Source organism: Nycticebus coucang, chromosome 4 (assembly GCF_027406575.1).
Source record: "Nycticebus coucang isolate mNycCou1 chromosome 4, mNycCou1.pri, whole genome shotgun sequence".
In the NCBI taxonomy this organism is placed as follows: domain Eukaryota; kingdom Metazoa; phylum Chordata; class Mammalia; order Primates; family Lorisidae; genus Nycticebus; species Nycticebus coucang.
In genome coordinates, this window is record NC_069783.1 from 19,317,160 (window position 1) to 19,339,818 (window position 22,659).

The following is a 22,659-nucleotide window of genomic DNA, read 5'->3' on the forward strand; positions in this document are numbered from 1 at the left end:
CTTCCTGAAAGTGTCTTGACTCCAAAAGTGGCCTTTTCCCCAGTCAACATGGCCCACCTTTTCTTCTTTCAGGGCAATCGAGCCCACCTAGGCATCCAGTAAAGAAGACTCATGCGAAGCAGAGAGGGACAGATGGCTTACCTTACTCATCCTAAGGGTCCTCGTAAAGTTTAGAGATTGGTCAGTGGAATGATGCCTAAATGGGGATGTTTTTGGTGACAGAACCAAATAGTTGACCCTTGAATAATGCGAGGGTTAGGGGCACCAACCCCTCCCATAGAGTTGAACGTCCACATATAATTTTTGGCTTCCCCCAATCTCAACTACTAATAGCCTACTTTTGACAGGAAGCCTTGCTGATAAGATAAACATGCAATTAACACATGTTTGGTATGTTATAAATATCACATTCTTATAAGAAAGTAAGCTAGAAAAAAGAAAATGTTAGGAAAATCACGAGGAGAAAATGCATTCATAGTGCTATACCAGTTTTATCAATACTATAAGTTATATCATCTGTTTACAAGATGAATTATCTGTTTGCAATGAATCGTCTGTCTGAAAAGGCGGCAGCCACAGCTGCAGACCTCAATCTCTGGTGCATGTGAAGCAATTCGGCTATCTCTTGTAATGCCCTGACTTTTCTCTGCTTCCTGGGAGCACTTTCAGCAGCATCAGCGGCACGTGGTCTGGGTCCCACGGTATTATTCAAGGTTTATGGTATTGCACCAAATATGATGCAAATGCTCAAGAACTGTGAGAGAGCATTTTTTACTGCAATATGCAATTGACTGGCGAGACAAACTGCTCATGCGGAGATGACTAGCATCACACCAGCATTTTAAGCAGATATTCCCAACACACGAGCTCCCTACAATAGCAACAAGAGGTGGCTATGAAATGATTACAGTAGGTCAGTGTGCACTGTGGTTAATTTTAGGCAGTTAGGATTTACAACTGGATCTTTACATGTGCTTACATTTTTTTCTCCACTGAAAATAGTGCCCTGTACAGTGTGTAAGAGTTTTGTGGGCAGAAGTTTTGATAAACCTTAACTTTTAATAATTATATATTTTATGGTAGTAAAACATATATTTTATGGTAATAAATGATGAAAGAGAATAGTATCTTTATGTATTATGCATTCATGACAAGCCCAACGTTTTTTTTTTTTTCTCAATGTTTCTAGGCTGTGCAGTTTGTGAGTTTTTTCAAATTGTGGTGAATCTCCAAAAATCTTCCCAATATATTTATTGGAAAAAATGTGTATATAAGTGGACCTGTGCAGTTCAAACCCATGTTGTTCAATGGTCAGCTGTAAAGGAAGGTGTGTAGGCAGAGTAGATGTGAGGGTTGAAGGTGGAGGATGAGGGGACTATTATCACAACTGGTCTTAAGTTGCTATAACACTTTCTAGAACATTCTAGAACTCAAAGGCCACTCCTACTATCATCAACCTTTGCTAATCTTCTCTCAAGCCTTGGCTAGACCTAGGCTGGCTTTGGGGGAGAAACTGGTTTTCTCCTGGAAGCTTCCCTTTAGCCTGACAGTTGGACTGCCAGGAAGACCCATTATCCAAAGGCAAATACTTTGTTTCCTGAGGGATACAGGAGCCTTCTATCTCCCTTATCCAGGTGGGGCAAGCCAAGTCCAGTGAGAGCAAAGATGTTCCGCATCCAACCTGGGGGCTGGGCAGCCACATTTAATCTAAGTAGGCTGAGGGAGAGCACTGTGGATGGTCTTAGCCTTTACTGAGAATGAGCTTTAATTCTACCCAGGATTCTCAATCCTATGACAATCAGCATTGAGCTTATTCTATTCACTAATTTTTGATAATGCATGTATAAGGTATAAAATTCAAAGAGCACAGAAGGGTATGAAGTGAAAAGTAAGTCTCCCTTACATCTGCTTTCTCATAGTTCCTTTCTCTAAAGGCAACCAAGTGCCACCTGTTTTTTTTGTGAACTTCTAGGAGTCTCTGCATGTCCAAACATAGATATTCTATTTTTTTAAACCAGTAATAGTATTGTATACAAAAATTCTGTGTCTGTATTTCAGGTTACATACCTTAGACATCATTCCACATGAGGACATACAGAACTGCCTAAATATAGCTACAGCTCTATAATATTTCAATATAATGATATACTTTTATTTAATTAATTCTCTGTTGATGTATGTTTTGGTTGCTTCCAATCCTTTGCTTTTACAAGAACAGTGCTGTAATGTGTGTCACATATCACAAATCCACAGGATAAATACCTAGCCGTGGATTCTCTGGGTCAAAAATGAATGCTGTTGGAATTTTGATGGTTCTTGGTTAACTTTCCTCCAGGAAAGTCATGCTATCTTCCCAGAAATACGTGAAAACATCAATTTCCCTACATCTGCACCAAAACCGTGTGTAGGAGAATAGTGTGCTGACAAGTTTTTGACTTTTGCCATTCTGATAAGTACATAATGATATTTCATTGTAGCTTTAATTTTGATATTCACATAAGGAACTGGGTTTTGCATCTTGCATCCATATTTGGATGTGTATCTGAACTTCTCTTACCACGCGCTGTTAATATCCTCTTCCCATTTTCCTATTGTATTGTTGCTCTTTTTTTTTTTTACCAATTTATCGGGACCTTTTAGAAGAGAGAGAGTGATTCTCCATGCCTTGCATTTCCAAGTGGAAGAATGTCAGTATATTTAACTCTTCTCCTCCTCCTGAGCCCCTTCCCTTCCCTCACTCCAGTATGGGGAGGAGCAGAAAATGATTGGTAGGTCTGGGAAGAAAGAGTGTGTATGCCTAGCTCTCCCCCACTGCTCTCTGGGATCTGTCTGCAGAGAACATGGGCTCTTGACAGCCCATGGCTATGCCCTAGGCTTAGTGGCCAAAACCCTACTACCACTGCGGGAGAAGCCTCAGTCCTCCAGAGCTGCCTGTGACTGGGCGGGAAGATCTGCTTCCCAGATTCTGGAGTAGTATTAGGAGGAATAGTTATACCCCTAATTTGCATTCCCCAATGGCTCTATTAGTAATAAAGCTGGATTTTGGATCCTGATTTACTCCTTTGCTGGTAGGAAACTTTGCTAGGAAGAGGGATGCTATTTATTAGACCCCTCCAATCCCAGATGAGTCTCCTAAGTATTAAGAAAATTAATCTTTTACCTATGATATAAATGCCAATGTTTTCCCAGATTTTCATTTATCTTTTTATTTATTTTTTGGTGTTTTCCTTCCTTAGATGGACATCTAGTCAAATGGATCCATTTCAAACTTTATGTTTATTGAGGTTATGAGTCATGCTTAAAAGGATCTTTCTCACTGCCACCTTACCAAATGTCTTTTTGTGTATTTACTTCAAGTAAGTACCTGATGTCTTGTGGGGTCCTTGCTGGCCTACAAGGCTATGGGGATGCTGGATTGACCTTGGGGGAATGGGACTTGATGGGGTGGCACAGAAAGGAAGGGCTGGGGAACACAGGGCTGTTTTGAGATGTGTAGTTGTGAGTCTAGGCTCAGGCTTCTAGAGTTGCCTGAGCACTTGGTGTTCATGGCAGGGGAGGAGGAAAAGCAAAGCCCAAGCAGTCTCCCTCTGGGACCAGAGAGGGAAGCGGCTCTCTCAACACACTCTCTGAGCTGGGTGCAAGTAGGACCCGAGTCCAGAAGTCCTGACGGTAAGCTTAGAGCTTGTTTTCCAGACATGATGGAGTCTAAGTCAAGCTCGGTTTTAGCTGAAACAGAAGGCTCAGGAGACAATACTCCCAGCTCCAAGGCTGCAGGAGCGCCTGCCACAAGGTCCTACGGTATGGCCTGCACCTGGCCCAGCTCAGGCTTCTACTGTGGACACTGGCCCTGCTGGGATACCCAGAAAACCAAGGCAGGGCTATAACTGTGGCCTTCAAGAGAAAAATGGTGATTCGCCTCCCCTTTTCTGACTAAAATCAACAACAGGCTTCAAACGTGGGATCACTTAGAGACCAAAGTCTTCCTGCATCGGGTACTTGTTACTCTCTGAGTTCCTTTCACATGTTATAAAGGAACATGCCTTCAGGGGAGCAGAGTGGGCTGTGTGCTTCTCTCCTCTCAGCCCTTTCTGACTCAACAAACTAGTTTCTCCTCACCTGTCTACCAGCAGTCCCTCCCTCTGCCCACCAGCCTATCTTCAAATAAAAAAATAACCCCTAAATTTTTGTTTTTCACAAGTATAATTAAACACTGAGAAGCCTTTTGGTTGTTCTCTGATTCTTCTTTGTGAATTACTGCTTGGAAGAATGTGAGAATGCTTTATTATAGGTGTTCGTGGGCTATGTGTGCATTGAAGTTTTATGTATTAAAACTTGAACTGTCTTTTCCAAATGCTGTGACAAATTCTATGTGATGTTTGATTGTTGTTTCTTCCTACCTATCTTCCCTTTCTGCTCAGTAGATCTGAACAGTCCACCAAGGCCTCCACATACAGTTGTACAGGCTGCGCACTGCATAATTCCAGGGGGTACCATTGATTTTATAATCTACAGGCTGAAAAGTACCTGTAGAATTGAGGATTATGGCATTCCTGCTCCCATCCATTGTGTGGTCATAATTTACATAGGGAATTCTAATTCCTTTGTTCAATTAGTGACTCATACGTTATATCACAGAGCCACATGGAAATGTTTTTTTGGATTACCTGCTGTTCTTTATTATCCATGCTTAATGTCCTACTAATACATGTGATTAGGAGTTATTCCCACTCTCTCAGTTGAGCTGAGTCAAGGACATCAGAGGAAAATGTCAGATTAAACTGACCCACACGAAGGCGTGAGTAACTGATATGCCACCTGGGCCCTGGAGAAATGGGAAGCAATTTCCCATTTCAGAGAGGGATCTTACTCACTGAAAGGAATATTTCAGTTGTAAAATTGCAATTAGGTGGTCAGAGGAGGGGGAAGGATTTTTGCCAGCGTGGGAGAAAGTTTGGAGGGCCTCATTTTCTTCTATTGGCCTAAGAATGGGGAAACTGTGACCTTTGATTTTAAGATTGGTCTTGATGAATCACCAAAGAAAGCAAGAAAAAAATTCATCTTTCTCTGCTGTACCCCTTTTAATACAAAGGATTTCTTCTGTAAAATTTGGTTTAAGGTAAAAGGCCACACTTAAGGACCTAGAAAGCTACACAGTGGCCTTAAGGCTGCAGGTTCCCCATTTTGTAGGGGTTATAGATACCTGGATTCAGAACCATCAGTCAAATGTACCTTTCCAGATAGGAGTGGTGGATTCCAAGAAGAATAAAACATTTAGAATTCTCTCTGGCAGCGAAAGGACCCACCTAGGGCCCAGTATCCAGTGGGCACTGTCACTGAGTGAATGTCCAGTGACATGGTGGGAAGCATTCTGTGGTGTGTGTCCAGTGGCATGGTGGGGAACATTCTGTGGCATGTGTCTAGTAGCATGGTTGGGAACATTCTGTGGCAAATGTCCAGTGGCATGGTGGGGAGCATTCCGTGGCACATGTCCAGTGGTATGGTGGGGAACATTCTGTGGCCATGTCCAGTGGCATGGTGGGGAGCATTCTGTGGCATGTGTCCAGTGGCATGGTGGGGAGCATTCTGTGGCGTGTGTCCAGTGGCATGGTGGGGAGCATTCTGTGGCGTGTGTCCAATGGCATGGTGGGGAGCATTCTGTGGCGTGTGTCCAGTGGCATGGTGGGGAGCATTCTGTGGCCATTTACAGTGACATGGTAGGGAGCATTCTGTGGCCATGTCCAGTGGCATGGTGAGGACCATTCTGTGGTGCAAGTCCAGTGGAATGGTGGGGAGCATTCTGTGGCCATGTCCAGTGGCATGGTGAGGACCATTCCGTGGTGCATGTCCAGTGGCATGGTGGGGAGCATTCTGTGGCGTGTGTCCAGTGGCATGGTGGGGAGCATTCTGTGGCCATTTACAGTGACATGGTGGGGAGCATTCTGTGGCCATGTCCAGTGGCATGGTGGGGAGCATTCTGTGGCCATGTACAGTGACATGGTGGGAGCGTTCTGTGGTACGTGTCTAGCGGCATGTTGGGGAACATTTTGTGGCTATGTCCAGTGGCATGGTGGGGAGCATTCTGTGGACATGTCCAGTGACATGGTGGGGAGCATTCTGTGTCCATGTACAGTGACATGGTGGGAGCGTTCTGTGGTACGTGTCCAGCGGCATGGCGGGGAACATTCTGTTGCCATGTCCAGTGGCATGGTGGGGAGCATTCTGTGGCCATGTCCAGTGGAATGGCGGGGAGCATTCTGCGGTATGTGTCCAGCGGCATGGCAGGGACCATTCTGTGGCCATGTCCAGTGACATGGTGGGGAGCATTCTGTGGCCATGTACAGTGACATGGTGGGGAGCATTCTGTCGCGTGTGTCCAGTTGCATGGTGAGGACCATTCTGTGGTGCATGTCCAGTGGCATGGCGGGGAGCATTCTGCAGCACCTTCTGTCTTGGTGCCCTGGGTTTCAGCCTATTTCCTCATCTGGATTGTCCAAATTTCCCATGGATTCTATAAACTACCTGATTGATATCCTTCCTAACAATTCCATTCCTTCTTAGATTTACCAGAGTTGGCTTGTGTTGTTTACAACAAGGATGGAAGCCTTACTGAAGTCAGAGTAATTCCTGTTGCCAAGTGGTGTTATGCTGATAAACCATATCTTTGGGGGTGAGTTGGGGGAAGAGAGCCTGCATTCATGGCATTTGACGTTGGCCACTTTCTGCGGTATAACTGCTCCCACCATGAGCAGTTAAAAAAACAAACAAACAACTTTTAAACACCTGCCTGCCAAATTCCTGAATATTTAGCAATTGGCTGTCAGAAGCCAGCTGACTTCAACATAGTCTCAGAACCAGATTGTCCAGCTTTGGGACAAGAAGGATGCTGCCAGGTGTGGCTTCTCCAGTGAAGGTTACAGGTATGCCAGACTCTGACTATATAGAGGGCCAGGGGGATAGTGGAGAGCTGTTGTCAGTTTGTAAACTGGGGCCTGAGAGCTGAGTGAAGGCCCAGGCAGCTGGGAAAACCCTCAGGCTGAGAAGAGACCCTTTCCGGTCTGGGTAGGGGAGAAATCTGTCCTTACTTTAAACTTTGACTGACTACTAAACAGGTTACTGTGACTTTGACTAGCTGCCCCTGATGCCTAGATCTCAATTTCTCCCCATACAGCATGGAGTGGTACCCGCTGTGTTGACATCAGAGGGCTCTGGTCAGAAGCATATTGTGCTAAAGCCATGAGAATCCAGCTCTGCAGGAGGGCTAGTGACTTTGGGGGCTGTGGCTGAGGGATTGAGTCTCAGAGGAGGTTTGAGCTTTGCATGCTCTGTGACAGCTGCATGTGCGCCTGGTGTGTGGGTCTGTGTGCTGTGTATGATGTGGTGGGACCAAGCCCTGGGGACATCAGCCCAGTGTGGCTCCAGGCATGTGTCTTGGATTACTGGGCCTCAGTGGGTGAGCAGATGACAGAATCCTGTTTTAGAGGACATGAAGAGGATTTGAATGTTTAATAAGAACAGAATGGACAAAACATGCTACAAGAAATCCGCAAAATGTCACTGGCATGGGCTGGCCTGCTCCCTCTGGCATGTGTTGATAGGGTTTTGTAAATAGTCTGATTAGTCCATGTCCTCTTGTGACCTAGACATTCACGGTTTGGGCTTAGGTTTGTTCCTGGGACTTAATGTGTTGGCCAGTTGCAGAGAAAAACAAAGTGGACAACGAATGCTTTCCTGGCCCCACATCAGAAAAGCCCTGTAAACAACTCCTTAGCCTTCAAGCGTCCCAATCTCCACACCCCTGCAGAGATGCCCCACTTGGAGGTCTGAAACACCTGGTGCTTTTTGCCCTGTGAGTTCCTGGCCAACTGTACTGAACAGCCTGTAATTAGGGCCCAGGGTGAAACGCTAAGGCTCTGGCTTTACCTCAGCCAGGGGACTCAAGTCCATTCCTCAAGTGCCCATTCCCTTCTTTGCCTTCCAGATAAATTCTTTAAACATTGAACCTTAAAACATGGGAGAAAGTGAGGCTCTCAGTAGCAATTTCTTAATTTGTGAACCGCATTAATACCAAGTTCTATGTCATATTAAAAAGAGACTGTAGTTTAGTTTCCATTTGCTGGTACCCCCAGTGCTTCTGGCCCTCTTTATCAGAGCACTCCACCTGCACCTATCAGGTGTTAAAGCTGGAAGGGAGTTGGGGTGATCCCGAAAGGGTCGGATGGTCGCCTGTCACCATCCGCGATGGCCCCATTCAGCTGTATAAAGCTTGCTAGTGATGATTTCTCAGGGCCCAAAGCTCAGAGTCTCAGGTGCTGTCACCCTGGAGAGAAGTCAGGTCTCTGACAAACTTCCACCCATGTCACCAATTGCTTTTCTTGTACCTTACACTAAGGACTGTAGGCCTTGCATTCTGAAAGAGACAGGAGGGGTCCCCTGACCTGTTCCCATAGTCTGGAAAGAAATGGACAAAATTCTATTGCTGTTGTAAAGCTGAGAAAAAAAGGTATGTGTTCAAGACCCGTATTTGGGGGAACAGGAAACTCCCCAATCCCTCACTTTTCCCCATAGAGAGCATGCTGACACAATGGCATGGCTACTCACTTAGCCAGGAATCAACGTGCTATCATGCAACTTGCTGTTAGTCTCAGCTGACAACTTCCAAGGCCTAAAACAACAATCCCTGTTTCCCTAAAATTATGTATGCTCAGCAATAGGCAGACTGGAGAATTTAGGAGCTGGAAGGAATCTTTGAGTTTATTTTATAAGAGGAGGAAACTAAGACCCAGGGCAGGGTGCTCCTCAGCCATAGGTGAGATGAAAGCTGGGGACTGGGTATCTCTGGGGCACCAGGCTGTCCTAGAAGCTTCTTGCTTTATTTAGGGAAGGAGGCTATTCATCTATGAGATTACGCAGGGCAGTAGCTGTCTTTTGTTGGAATGTCACAAGGAGTTTCATCACAGACTAAAAGGGGGTGATGTGAGGCTGAGGATTTGCTGTTTTGTTAGATTTCTTTACACTTGGGACACTCAGAGTCATTGGCTTGGTGGTGGTAAAGAGCTTGTGTTGAGAAGCAGAATGTACCTTAATTTCAGTTTTAGTTTTTTTTCTTCTTCCCCAAAGGACGAGATGGGTCCTGGTAGAAAGGAAAAGCTCTATAAAATCTTGGTGTTTGAGCCTTTGTATTTGAACCCCAGTAAATGCCAATGACCTGATGGGCTAAAAAAAATTTTTAAAGGGTACTTGTGATGAAGCAGTGAAAGAAGCAGGTGGCTGCTTCTTTGACCTGTGAAGCTTCTCAGAAATGGCCAAGAGAGCCCAGAGATCCCAGGGAGGGAAGTGGGGAGCAGCTTTTCTCTGCCTTGGGCCCAGACGTGCCCCCAGAGCATCAGCCAGCATCTGCAGCAAGTGTGTAAGTGTGTGTGTGTGAGTGTATGTGAGTGTGTGTGTGTTGGGCAGGGCAAGGGGACTTCCCTTTGCCATGGAGAGCATATGGCATTTTGATGGGGCCATTTTGACACAGAGACATGTTGGCGTGGCGTAGAAAGCGCACTGTGAAATCAGCCTTTTTCCTGTTTTTATCGCTAAGCAATGTGTGTAAACATGCTCATCTGTGCTCATGCTCAGAGACAGGGGCGTCTTGTGGGCTGGGTAATTGACAGGGGTGAGAATCACATATGTTACTTGATAAAAACAAAATAAAAAATATAGAAAAGAAAAACAGAGCATGGGTATATTAAAAGAGGCTCCATGGAAAAAACCCTCAATTGCAAACTGCTGCTTCTGAATCTCCTGTTCATACTTTAACTTGCCAGGAGCTCTGGGGGAAGCGCGGGGGAGAGCTGCAGCCCCCCAGCCCTCCCTGCCCATTACTAACACGCAGGCGCCCAGTGGCAGGGTGGTCTCTTTCCACCCACATCCACCAGCCCCAAAAGCCATTCCCCCTGAAGGTCGCAGCGAGGCCGAGGTCCTTGCCCCTTTCCTGCAGGGCTCCCAGTGTCCGACTGGTTTCTCCCTGGGCGTGTAAGGGAAGATAACTTTGGACCAGCCAGCCTGCCTAGGTCCTTGAGACCCCCAGGGGTGGGCAGCACCTGCCTGCTGGCGGTAGGGCCACATGTGCTTCCTCAGTCCGGGTCTAATTCTCGTGTCTCATGTCTCTGAAATCAGCACCAGCAATCTGTCCTGAGGCTTCGGCTGCATCTGAATCTTAATTGGTTTGATGTACCCACGTCAGATTGTATAAAAAAAAATCGACACATTGCACCCCACATATGCATAAATGTATTCATGATCTATGTGTATTTGATTTAATAAAAAATAAATAAATTACATTAAAATTAAAAAAAAAATAGAAGAGTGGCTGCCTCTAGGGACGTGTCTCCAGGGCTGCATTTGAGTACTGTGGATGCTTTGCTGGGCCAGACCAGCAGGGCCTTAGCTCAGCCTGAGGCCTGAGGAGCACCCTGATCACCCTCCTAAGAGTCCTGGGTCTCCTAGGCCTTTTTACTGGATTTGGCATATGTTGAAAGAGAGGGGGAAGGGGCCAGGGCACCTGGCCTGGATTGTTGTTGCTGTCACACTCTTTGGAGCTCCCTCATCCATTGGAACCTGCTTAGGGACACAGATAATGAGGGACAATGACGTGTGTACCAGGCAAAGCTGTCTAGGTTGTGGACCACCTGCATGCAGCAGGGGCCTAATTCATACCTGTGGAGTGGAAGAGGGCTGGTGAGGCAGCAGAGGGGCTACTCTGGGTGCCAGCAAGCTCTGCTCTATCACTGGGCTGTCCTACCCATGGAGGCCTGGGCTGCTGGAAGGGACCCCTGCCCTTGCTATGTAACCTTCTCTTACAGTTCACCAACTGCAAGGTGTTTCCACATCTCCACAGGAGCGTAACACTGTGAGGTTTGCTCAGATTTGCCCCTCTGTTCACAAATCTTTGCTGGTCCCCATCACCTTCAGCAGCATTTCCTCACATATGTTCCAAGGGATATTTGCCCCATGAGATGTTCCTTCCAACTTGGCTTCAGGGGCCACACTTGCTTCTTCAGGGTGCAGAGTGCACATTAGCATGTGACTAAGGGCTCTGGGGAGTCCTGCAGGGAACAATGGCCTTCACAAACTGGATTATGAAACACTGGCCTGAACCTTTAGTTCACGTAACACCTGTTAGCACACAGCAGGGTGCAGGGCAGAGTTTAGCAGTGCTAACCCATAGTGTGAAAGCCAAACCAAGCGGTCCTATACTTAACAGATTATGAATCTGGGCTCCATTGAGGCTCCCCCTGCCTCACCACATGTGAGGCTCACCTCCCCTTCCTTGGGCGGGCTGTGTGCTATAAACTGAACTGTCCTTCCCTGCAATTCTTATGTTGAGGCCCTAACTCCCAGTACATCATAACGGGACTGTATACAGGGTTTTTAAAGAGATGATTAAGTTAAAATGAAGTTGTTAGGGTGGACCCCAGTTCTATCCGATTGGTATTCTCACAAGAAGAGATGAGGAACAAGAGAGACAACAGATATTCAGCCCCCAGAGGAGACCCCCCCCGCAACACACACCAGAAAGAGAGGGCTCAGAAGGAACTAACCCTGCCAAGACTGTGAACTTGGGCTTGCAGACTTCAGAACTGTGAAGAAATAAATTTCTGTCATTTGAGCCTCCCAGCTTGTGAAACTCTGTGATGGTGGCCCAAGCTGATCATTACCCCATGCCACTCAGTGGCCCCCGAGGACACCCTAGTACACCCCAGGAATCCATGTTCCACCTGATGACATGCTCACACATTTCCTCCTGGCATGCCACCCACCTCTCTGCAAATACAAGTAAAACCAATATAAAATAAAATACAGTTTCACCTGTCTTTTGAAGAACTCACTCAACTGCTTTTTTTGTCCAATAAGTTAAACTCGTCCCGATCCATTCAGGAGGGTGAGTCCCTGCCACTCTGCCTGCGGAACCTTAGCCCACTTGCCTCTCCCGCCTTCTGTTAAGCCGAGATGTGCATAGGTTGGATCTCAGGGATGAGAACTTGTCAGTGTCCCAGTTCCTGGCACAGTGCCCAGCACTTAAGAGGAGCTCAATCATTATTTTCTGAATGGAGTTGAGACTGCGTCTCTGCAGGCCTTTGTGCTAGCCAGGCATGTGTCAGCCCCTGTGATGCCGGGGCCTAGACTGCAGTCTCTGCCCCGGTGCAGGTGCAGGAGGCCTATCTGGAGGGGACAGCTTCTGTGATGGGCCTTGAAGGGTGCAGAGGGGTGAAGTCATGCCTTGTTGCGAGCGAGGGAGCAGAGAGCTGCTTTATCTGAGTTTCCGCATCATTGCACATGTGTTTGACTTTGCACACAGGAACTCTGGGCCTTGCACACAGAGGGGCTTCTAACCACACAATGAAGATGGAGACGGGCGATCTGCCAGCACCCCTGGGGCTGCTGGCTCTGTTCCCTGAGGAAGCTCCTTCCAGTGACCCCAATGGAGCTGGGAGGCACAGGCAACTGGGTAGTGGGCTGGTGGGTACACATGGCAGGCCACTAGCACCCCAGTGGCCAGCCCTCACGTGAGGCTTATAGAAAGTCTCTGCGTCCCTGGCCTCAGGGAGAAGGGCCTCAGTGGGAGGGAGCGTTGACACCCTCCACTCTGATCTGAACACGGCTTTCTCATTTCCCAGTAATTTGCCCTTTCTCCCTTTCCCCAGTTGGCTTCCCTGTCACTTCATTTCCTGCCGTATTCTCATCTTACAGCAAAGGTGAACAGAGTTGACCTCTCCTTGCCCCAAAGCACAGTAAAATCCAGAACAGATTTTTGTGAATAAAAATAGGATTGAATACCACCTTGGGCTCCGCGCAGCCCATCTGGCCTGCTCAGTTTTTTCCCCACCCTGTCAGAACACAGCATAGGGCCGGCACCCGCGGGAAGGTGGCCAGGCGGAGGCTGGAGCTGTTGGCCAACTTTATCCTCTCACATGGGGGACGGCTAGGAGGATGGAGACCACCTCTCAGGATGCCCCTGCCAGGGGATCAAAGAGGAAAGATTGAAATGTCAGCACCTAGCGGGGAAGACTTTCTGTCTGGAACATTTGGGAAGATTCCAAGAAGGTTGAGTGCTCCTCCCTCCCAACCTAGTATTGTCGAGGGGATTGTGGCTTCAGAGCCAGACAGACCCCAGGTCTGGCCCTTGCTCTTGGTGGTTGGCTCTATCCTAAAAGCTAAGGAACTTGATCTCTGTGAACCTCAGTGTCTCATATGGAAGGTGGAGATAATGACATGGACTCTACAGGTGGCTGGGAGGGTCAGACAAGACAGCACGTGCAAACTGCTCAGCACATGGTCTAGGCACATGTCCCTCTTGTCACTCAGATCTTACCTAAATGTCACAAGGGGCCCACTCTGACCCTCCTCCAAATGCAGTGGCCCAGGTCCAGTCCACCAGAGCCCATGTGTTCCTTCTCTGCATGGGGGGCTGTTCTCTTGTTTCTTTGTGTATGAGGGTTGTCTGGCTCCCCCTCCTTGCAGGAAGGCCTGTGACAGCAGGGACACTGCATCGCAAGGACACCGTGTCTCCGTGCCCAGCCATGCTACATAAAGATCTGTTAATATTAAAAAGAGTGGGTGCAGAAATGAAGACTATTATTTGCACTGTGTCAGGGTAACTTTCTAACATATTACTTTGTTTTTACCCTTCCCAGGACTTTCCCAGTTTTCCATCTCCTTTCAAAGCAGTTAGGGGCCCTGGGTGTCCTTGCCTCAAAGGACGTTTGTGGTTAACTTCAAAGCAGAACTTGCCTGCAGGACACTTTCCTTCCTGGATTTTATTCCCCCAAAGTCTGAAACCATTGAAAAGATTATGCTAGTTGTCCAGAGAATTTGAGGAGGGAAAGGCAAGGTGGGGGCTCGAGAGAGATTCTGAACAAAGAGAGAGAGACTCCCCCACCTTCTTCTTCCCCAAGTCCACACAGAGATTTCTGGAGATGGGATGGGGCAAGAGAGAGCTCCGAGGGTTCTGTGGACAGCAGAGGACGTCCCCCCAGGAGAGGTGATCAGCACTCAGAGCACGGCAGTGGCTCCAGGGCAGCAGAGGGGACTAGAGTGCTGGGTGTCGAGGCACAGCCTTCTGGGGCTGGTGACTGATGACCACAGGGACCTCTCTGGTACTTGGATACTGCTCACAGCCCTGGAGAAGATTCAGCTAAATGGGGGCTCAGGGTCAGAACTCAGTTATTCATCCCCCTCTGCATCATTTATTCCATGAATAAATGATGACTCAACCTGGGGCTGTTTGGAGAGAGGCGGGGGTAGGTGTGAGCAGCGACAGTGCGCCCCTGTATCCGCTGACATCCCTGGGCCCAGCCAGGCTTTGCGAAGATCCAAGGGGACTACATATCAGGTGTACATTTCCCCACATGCAAAAAAGGTGGCAATTCTTTATTTTTCTATAGCACAACTGACCTGTGTAGAAAGACCTCTGGTGCCACAGCTGATGTCTCAAATCTGTCACTCTTCCTGGCTTCCACTCTTTCACCGTGTCCTGTCACAATCTCTGGGCCTTGCAACTCAGGAGACGTGTGGAAGATCCCAGGGTCTCCGACATGAACAGCTGCATGGTCGTGGCCTCTCGCCTAGGCTGCTGGGTCATTAGAAGACAGCTGCTCCACTGTCAGCTCCAGCCTGCTCTGCCACGCTCTTCCAGGGCACCCCCAGGCCTGGGCTGGACCTTGTTTTCTCCACCCTAATCCCCAAAGCACCCAATAGCAGTGGGGTAGGGACTCTGCCCATTGTCCCATTTCCAGCCTCAAGATTTTACTTTCCAGGCAGCAGGGCACTTCCTTTGTCCCTCAAAGAACCAGCTTCCAATTCCTTTCTGGCTAATACAAAACTAGGAAATTCTTCTTATGGACTTGCTTTTCCTCTTTCCTGGAAACACAGAAGAGATGTCAAGAGAACTTGCTTCAGAGAAAATGACCAAAATCTGCATTAGCCTCCAATCCCTGCTGTAACAACTTATAATTTGTTGGCTTAAAACAACACAGATTTATGGCGCTGTAGAAGTTTTACATGGGTTACACTGGGCTAACGTTCAGGTGTTGACAAGACTGTGATCCTTTTGGGAAGCTCTAGGCATGAATCCATTCTCTTGACTTTCCCACCTCCTAGAGATGTCAAAATTCCTTGGCTCCTGGTTTCTTCTTTCTTTTTTTCTTTTTGTTTGTTTGGTTTTTTTTTAGATGGAGTTTCACTTTTTTGCCCTGGGTAGAGTGCTGTGGCATCATAGCTCACAGCAACCTCAAATTCTTGGGCTCAAGAGAGCATCTTGCCTCAGCCTCCCAAGTATCTGGATTATAGGTGCCTGACACAGCGCCCGACTATTTTTAGAGATGAGGTCTTGCTCAGGCTGGTCTTAAACTTCTGAACTCAAGCAATCCACCGCCTCGGCCTTCTTGAGTGCTAGAATTACAGGCATAAGCCATCGCATCTGGCCCTGGCTTCTTTCTTTTTTGAAGCCAGCAGCTTAGAGTCTCTAACTTGCTCACTGCTTTCACCCTGTAGACACCCAATAAATATCACTTGCAATGAACCAGTTCTGTTCTGAGTCATTTTTCTCTCTGGGGCAACAGTAGCCGAGATGAGAGGGCGACTCACCAGCACCCTAGGCCAGGGTCTGAGCTGTAGCGCTTGGAAGATGTTTTCATTATCCAGCATTTTCCCCATGAGAAACAAAAATCAGACTTGAAGCAGGAATCTCTGTGTCCAGTTATGAGGCCTTGCCAGAAATTCACCCCAGACATCAGGGAATGAGATTTAAAAATTCGCCTTTGGATTCAAGCAAGACTGTAGGGTCACCTGTAGTTGTTCATTAATAGATGTCTCTTCCTTTGAGTTTCTTCATAAAATAATATGCTTGGAACAAGGGGATTAAGTTGAACAAGGTGAAATAGTTGGTAGAGTCTCAGGAAAGACATTCTGAATAGATCTATTAGCTGTGCCTAGTGGGAGGGGGTCATGCCTGAGTTGGTAGGTACACCGGTTGGTGGCAGAAGGGTGTCCCATGAGGCCTCTGCTTCTGGCCAAGGCTCTTAGATTCTGGCGATTGGTCAAAAGAGTCTCCTTGTAGCTTCTGCCTGGGTAAGCTCTTGAGTCCCGAACAGCTTCTGGTTCTCTGGTCTCAAATTGTTTTGCTTTATTTCCATCCTTTCCTTCCTTCCCACGAGCTTCAGGATCAGGAACCCACAGAGGGCCAGAACTTGCAGGCTACAAGAGAAGGCTGATTCCAGGATGTCAGAAGCCAGAGGTCACCTCTTGGCAGGGGCTGGCTAAGGACTAAACTCTCGGTGGAGAGTTGATGTTTGCAGAGGGAGTGAACTATATCATCCTGTCTTTTAGATTGGAGAAGCTCAGCTCCTTAGACCCCTGGTAAGCTCTGGTAGGATCTGGGACCCCCAGAGGATAGAGCAGAGCGGAGCTAACTTTTTTCCTTGAAGGACTATCCTCTAGGCCACCCTTCAAATCAAGACTGGTGACCAACTAGTGGGTGTGAAATGGGTGGAGACCTGCCCAGCAATAAAAAAGAAAGAATGATGTAGATTCCCAGTAATAAGGCTATTGCTTTGTGAAAATGTGTTTCTGTTTCACGTATAATATGTAGCATGCTAAATGTAGGTTGTAATGTGAAATATATTTCTTAGGTCAAGGTCAAAAGGGTTCCAGCATCTCAGAATTTTGGGAGAGGGGCGCATCTTATGCTCCACGGGGGGAGAAGCTGAGCTTTGATCAGGCAACTTCTTCAATTGTAAAATAACAATGCCCAAACCACAAAAATCCTTTTCTGAGACCCTGGGGGAAAGTAGAGGAGCTTTGGCTGGAAGTCAGAGGCCAGGGTTCTGAGGCTGGATCTGTGGTACTTACTATGAGCCTCGGGCACATTACTAATTCCTCTTCTGCCTCAGTTTCTGCCCCTTGCCCATTGGGACGCTGCTTCGTGTCTGTGTGCACTGCTGCCCTCTGGTGGCAAGATATGTAACTCCCTGCAGCCATAATTTTCTTATTTGGGTATTATTTCTTATTTGGGTTTGCTGATTGGCTTGTGGACACCCAGATTTCTGTGAGGAGGGGCAAGTGAGTGTGTAGCATCCCACAGGTGTGTTGTGAAGTCTCCACAAGGGCCTCTGTGGTTCAAATGCCCTCCCTCAAGATAGACTTTCATGTGATAGTGCAGATGAAAAGCACAGCTAATAGGCACCAACTTTTACCTAAAGGTTGGGTAAGGTGCACCTGCTATATAGAATACTTAGCTGTATTCTAGGTCTGGATGCATCTGAAAGGTCTGAACATTGTTTTTGTGAAGCTGCTGAGAGAGTGGAGCTAGTTTTTTCACTTTCTTGGTCTCTTCCATTTTGTTGGTATCAGCACGTATTTGCACCTCCAATTATGTCTCTAATTAAATTCCCTTCAGTCTTTACTCAACCTCTTTCACGAGAAGTGATTTCATTAACAAAATTCTTACATAAACAGCATGCTGAATTTTGGGGGTATTTATTTCCAGTAAATTAAAAAGGGACTAAATAAATGTTCCCTGGCATTGTCCTGAGATGGAAAAGGTCAACTTTCTGCAGAAATATGGACCTGAGGTCTCTCCAAGAGTTGGGGTTTTGTATTAATGACTAATGTATCTTTAGCTTTTCCAAAGCAAATATCTTGGATCACTGTATTCAGTAGGTTCTTAAACATTGTATGCTAAAGACTGAATGGATGAATGAATGGTCAGAGTCTCAGGAGTGGCACTTCAGACAAAGTTTCTGAGCATGAAGTCACAGTGTACAGTGCACCCTGCATGGAGGGGATTGGACAAGGGGACCCTACTGTTATGTGGACTGATTGGCTGGCCTGGGGCCAAGGCAGGGTATTTAATTGATGAGGTTGAAAGACTCAAGTAAACATTTAGCAAAACTGGAGTCAAAGCACTTTTCAAAACAACCATTTAGGTTATTAAACAACTATCTTAATGGGGGCAGGGACCTCTAGTATGGAGTGTTTTATTTTTAAACAATTCAATTCCCTTCTAAAGTCAGGACTCCCTGTGATGATCTGGTTTTGAGGACATTACTAGTCAACCGCAGCCACGAAGTGATTAGCAAATGCGGGCTGCATAGACGTGGGTCTGACGTGGGGCTGAGTTCAAAGCAGAGTTCTTAGTTTAATAATGATACAGGATTAGTTTTCCTTTAAAACTTCCCATGCTGGAACCATTTTGGAAGAACACACTGATATATTCTTGGAAGTTCAAGGGCACAAGAAAAGACGTGGAGAAAACAAGTGCGTATTTGGGTTCTTGTCCATATCTTCTCATAAGGGGTTCTGCAGGAAATGTATCTCCCTCATTCTCTTGACAGAAAATTGTCACTGTTTCTAATGGGACATAACAAAGCAGGGGCTTTAATTCCTCTCCAACAATAATCAGTACACTGGGAGTTGTGCTCATGGAACCGTGGATCAGTCTTCCAATCTTGAATATCATTTATTACTGTTATTTAAAACAATCTGATTAAAGGTTTGGATGAAACACTAGACATCTACAAAATAATTTATAGAAGCATTTCCCAAGCCATGGATAAGTACTGATAGTAGCATGTGAAATGGTTTTAGCCAAAACATGGGTAAATATTTTTATTTTAATAGTTACACATTTATTTTAACACATATTAAAAAGATACATAGCTAACACATCTTACCTGTGATTTCATGAATAGTTTTCCTTTGGAAAAGGCTAAAGAAGCTATCTAAGTAAAAGCAACAACACACACACACACAGAAAAGAAAAGACGCAAGTTAATTTAAAGAAAACTAATGATAATGCATAGTAAAATTAGGAAGCTGGTACCTGAACAATGCAGTGTGGGGAGAGGACTCAATGGGAGTATTAAATTTTGGCTGTACTATTAGAGCAGTTCTGTAGTGTGGTGCTACAGTGTCATCCAGAACAAACATTTAGGAATTACCACTTGTGAGAAGGCTCAGATACTGTGGTTGTCCTGGAGAAGAGCTTGGGTCCTTGGCTCATCTCTTCTGTTACCGCAGTGGTCCTCAACCTTCCTAATGCTGCGGCCCTTTAATACGGTTCCTGTGGGTTGTGACCCACAGGTTGAGAACCTCTGTGTTATAGGGAGCATTTTGGCAACAGAATCTTTCCAGAGTCCACAAGTGAAGACCTCAGCAGGCAGTGATGTCTCTGCTTGGAACCTGTGGTCAGGAGAGCCCAGTGGGCCTAGTATGAAGTGGAATCCCTGAAGCCTTCCCTCCGGCCCACCTGTTGGGGTGCGGCTTCTCACCAGTGCCCCCAAGCCCCATCATGCAGCAGAGTGGAGACCAAGCTAACAGGGAGTATGTCTCCCACATACTCAGGTTTCTCGACAACCTGGGGGTGTAGGCTGGAGTGTGAAACCCCACTGTACCTCTTTCAGGATAAAGACCAGAGGCTCTGTGTATCTCATTCACTTTCCTGAGGCTTTGGCGCCTGGGAAGGCACTTATGAAGATGGCTTAACTGTCCATGTGCCTTTTCTGTGGACCTTCATCATGCATCTACTCTCAAGCCTGGCCTTGGCTCTCGCGAGCAGAGAGGCAGAGCATGGGACATCGACACTGGGGAAGATGAGTGGGGGTCTCACCTTGCTGAGCACTTTCCTGGAGAAGGAGCTCAAAAAGGGCCCCACGCCAGTGCCATTTGGTGGTCTGCAAGTTGCTGATTGCTTTCCCTGTCGCAAAGCCTTTGATTTCCACCGGCTCATGTGTACACATGTGGGGATTCTTGGTGGCCTGACCATTGAGCATAATTAAAAGAAATGATTGGCTTTCTCTTGATGCAAACATCTGGTTTTACTTGAAACAAGATGACTTAGCTGTTTCAGAAACATTCTTGTAACCCTGGATTCACATTTTCTTCTTAAAATATATATTTTTTCTGTTAGGGCAGCATGTTAAGGTAAACACTTCGTGTAACTGACAACCGACAGTTTCAGAAGTACTTGGGGCTCCGAGCACCGGAGGAACCACAAGAATGATTGCGTTTTTGATTTGATCACTGGAAATCTGTTTCAACAGTCACTCTGATTTAAACAATTACTCTGATTTATACTCCAAATGCTGCAATTTGCAGAAAATGTAACCATGTGAGGACATTTTTTTTTTTTTGTAGAGTATGTCTTGGCAACCTTGTTTTGCTGTGATGTCATTCCCTGCAGCTTCAAGGAAGCACAGAGGAAACAGAAGAAGGAAAACAGGGTCCCTCTTTTTGATGTGCTTTCCTGACTGCCAAGGAAAATGTTCTCAAGTCTGCCTGGCGTGCCACTCCTTACCGGTCCCAGCCTCCAAGGCCAACTCTGCAGGGCTACAAATGCCGTTCAAGAGAGAAGTAAGACCCAAAGTTTCCTTAAGGTCAAGAATGAAGGCCAGGGGTGGGAGCGGCTGGTTTTGTTGTCACAGCTGCTGTCTCTGCTGTTAAGGCCGGATAGGTGGGATGCCTGCCCTCGCACCGTGTTTGTTAGTCTACGCTCAGGTTTGCAGAGCTGAAGGCTGGTGGAGTGTGTGAGGTTTCATTGCTTCATCTAGACAGGCTGAAGGACACCAGGCAGGTTGGAGAGCAAGCTAGTTAGAGGGAAGTTGCCTTACCAGGTCTCTGAGTTCTCATCTGTTGCAATATTATAAATGTAGGCATGCAATTGCAAGTCGATCCCATTTTATGTACAGAGGATATATCTTAGTAAGGAAAATACAAAGTCATAAAAGTAATTAGGTGGCTTTCATTTTGCAGGGAGTTAGTGTTCCCTGTCTTCCTTCTGTCTGGACCCTGTCGTCCTCCTCCCCCCAGCTAATCCAGCTGGGCCAGTGCGTCCAGAGAAGAGCCAGGGAGGGACTGAAAAGTTCTTCTAATGTGAGAGATCTTCACACCTCTGTGGATGGTCCCACGCCCACAGGGGTAGTGGGGTGCCCGGCCTCTCTGACCACATCTTCCTGGACCTCTGTCTCTGATCTAGCCCCAGCCTGAGAGAACCACGAGGAGATGCTTCTATTAAAAGTTTCTCTTCTTGACATCTGCATGATTCTGTTAGTTTTTCAGTAATTCCTTAAAACCTGCTTGGTTGGCTCCCATGGCTGAGTCACAGACAGCAGTTGGAGTTCCAGCTTCACCTTGGATTTGCCGTGTGACTCGAAAGGCATCTCTGGTCCCTTGGCTGGCCTCAGTATTCTCATCAGTTAAATGAGAAACCGGACCACTAAGTGCTGGGATTTCTTTCGATTTCATCGCTATTTGAATCTGTGACCCTATCATTTCGTTTGTTTTTCTTACTTCAAAAGTGCTAAGGGCTCATGTTGGATACTTTTTCCCACTTGGACCTCACGCTCTTGGAGGTGTGAGGCTCTTTGTGCACATTGCCCTTCTCAGAGAGTGGAGGGGGGTGCTTGGCAGCGGCCTGCCCCATAGCCCACCAGTCCTTACTGTGCAATCCTGAGTGACAATACTGAGGTGACTATCTTGTATGTTTCTGACTTGTATGGTCCCTGCCAAATAAAGGGCAACCAGAGAAGGCTCAAAGGGGGCAATTTTCTTGCCATTGAGGGCAAGGAAAGAGAGATTCGGGGGCACCTGTAAGCATGTGTGACACCATAACAGAGGGAAGCAGGGACAGTGACCGCTATAAAGGTTTTCTATGAGTTAGGGTGGAGTTGCCACTTAGGTATCTCCTCGAGGGACTGCGGTGCTGACTGATTTAGTCCTTCTACCACTTTGGCAGCCAGGCCAAGGTTTCTTTTCTGTAGCAGGACTTTTGAGAGAGAAGTCGGAAAACCAGACTTTATTCAAGTTAGAACCAATTTGTACTGTTGTTGCAAGGATTAAAAACGGACTAAGTGCTATTCTGCGTGCAAACCTTCGTTCAGCACAGGATCTGGTGAACATCGAGCAGAAGTAAAATCACCATTTTTATTGTACAGAGGTATAATTAGTATGCTGGCCGCCGCCTTGTCTCTCAAGAGAACGACTCGAGCCTCTAGGTGAGCGCCCACTCTCATTTGTTCCGCCCTTGCCATTTGCTGGGCATTTAGTAACTTTTTACTGGTGCGAATTTTCCCTCCGCACTCCCTCACTCCCTGCTCAGGTCCTGTTGGCTCAGAGCTGTTTGTGAATCTCACACGGACTTCCAAGGAGATCCAGAGAAACAGGGCTCAGCTTTAAGAGCACTCCATTTTTTCCTCAGGAATGGTTGGGCCTGGTTCCTTTGAAAATAGCTTCATGCAAACAAGGGGGTGATAATTGTCATGGGACATGGACAGGCCAGCTGCGCCCAGTCACAGGGCTGCTGTGCAGCGTTGGTGACAGGTCCCTGGAGGGCCAACCCCTGTCCCTCTGGCTATCCTGCCTCATCCCTGCTTAGTAGTTGACTGCGATAAGCCCCGAGCCTGCTCTGGGGTGGTGCTGTAGTTCTTCACAATCTGACAAACCCAGGATCAAGTCCATCTTCACAGCCTGCCTGATGTCCCAGGACAAGGTACGATCCGGAAAACTTTGAAAGAGAAATCATGACAGCACAGTGCCGGACCCAGTGGAAGCACAATCGAATATTGGTGGGTGGTGGCGGGAGACTGGCACTGTGCTCCCTTACTTAATCCTTGAGGCACC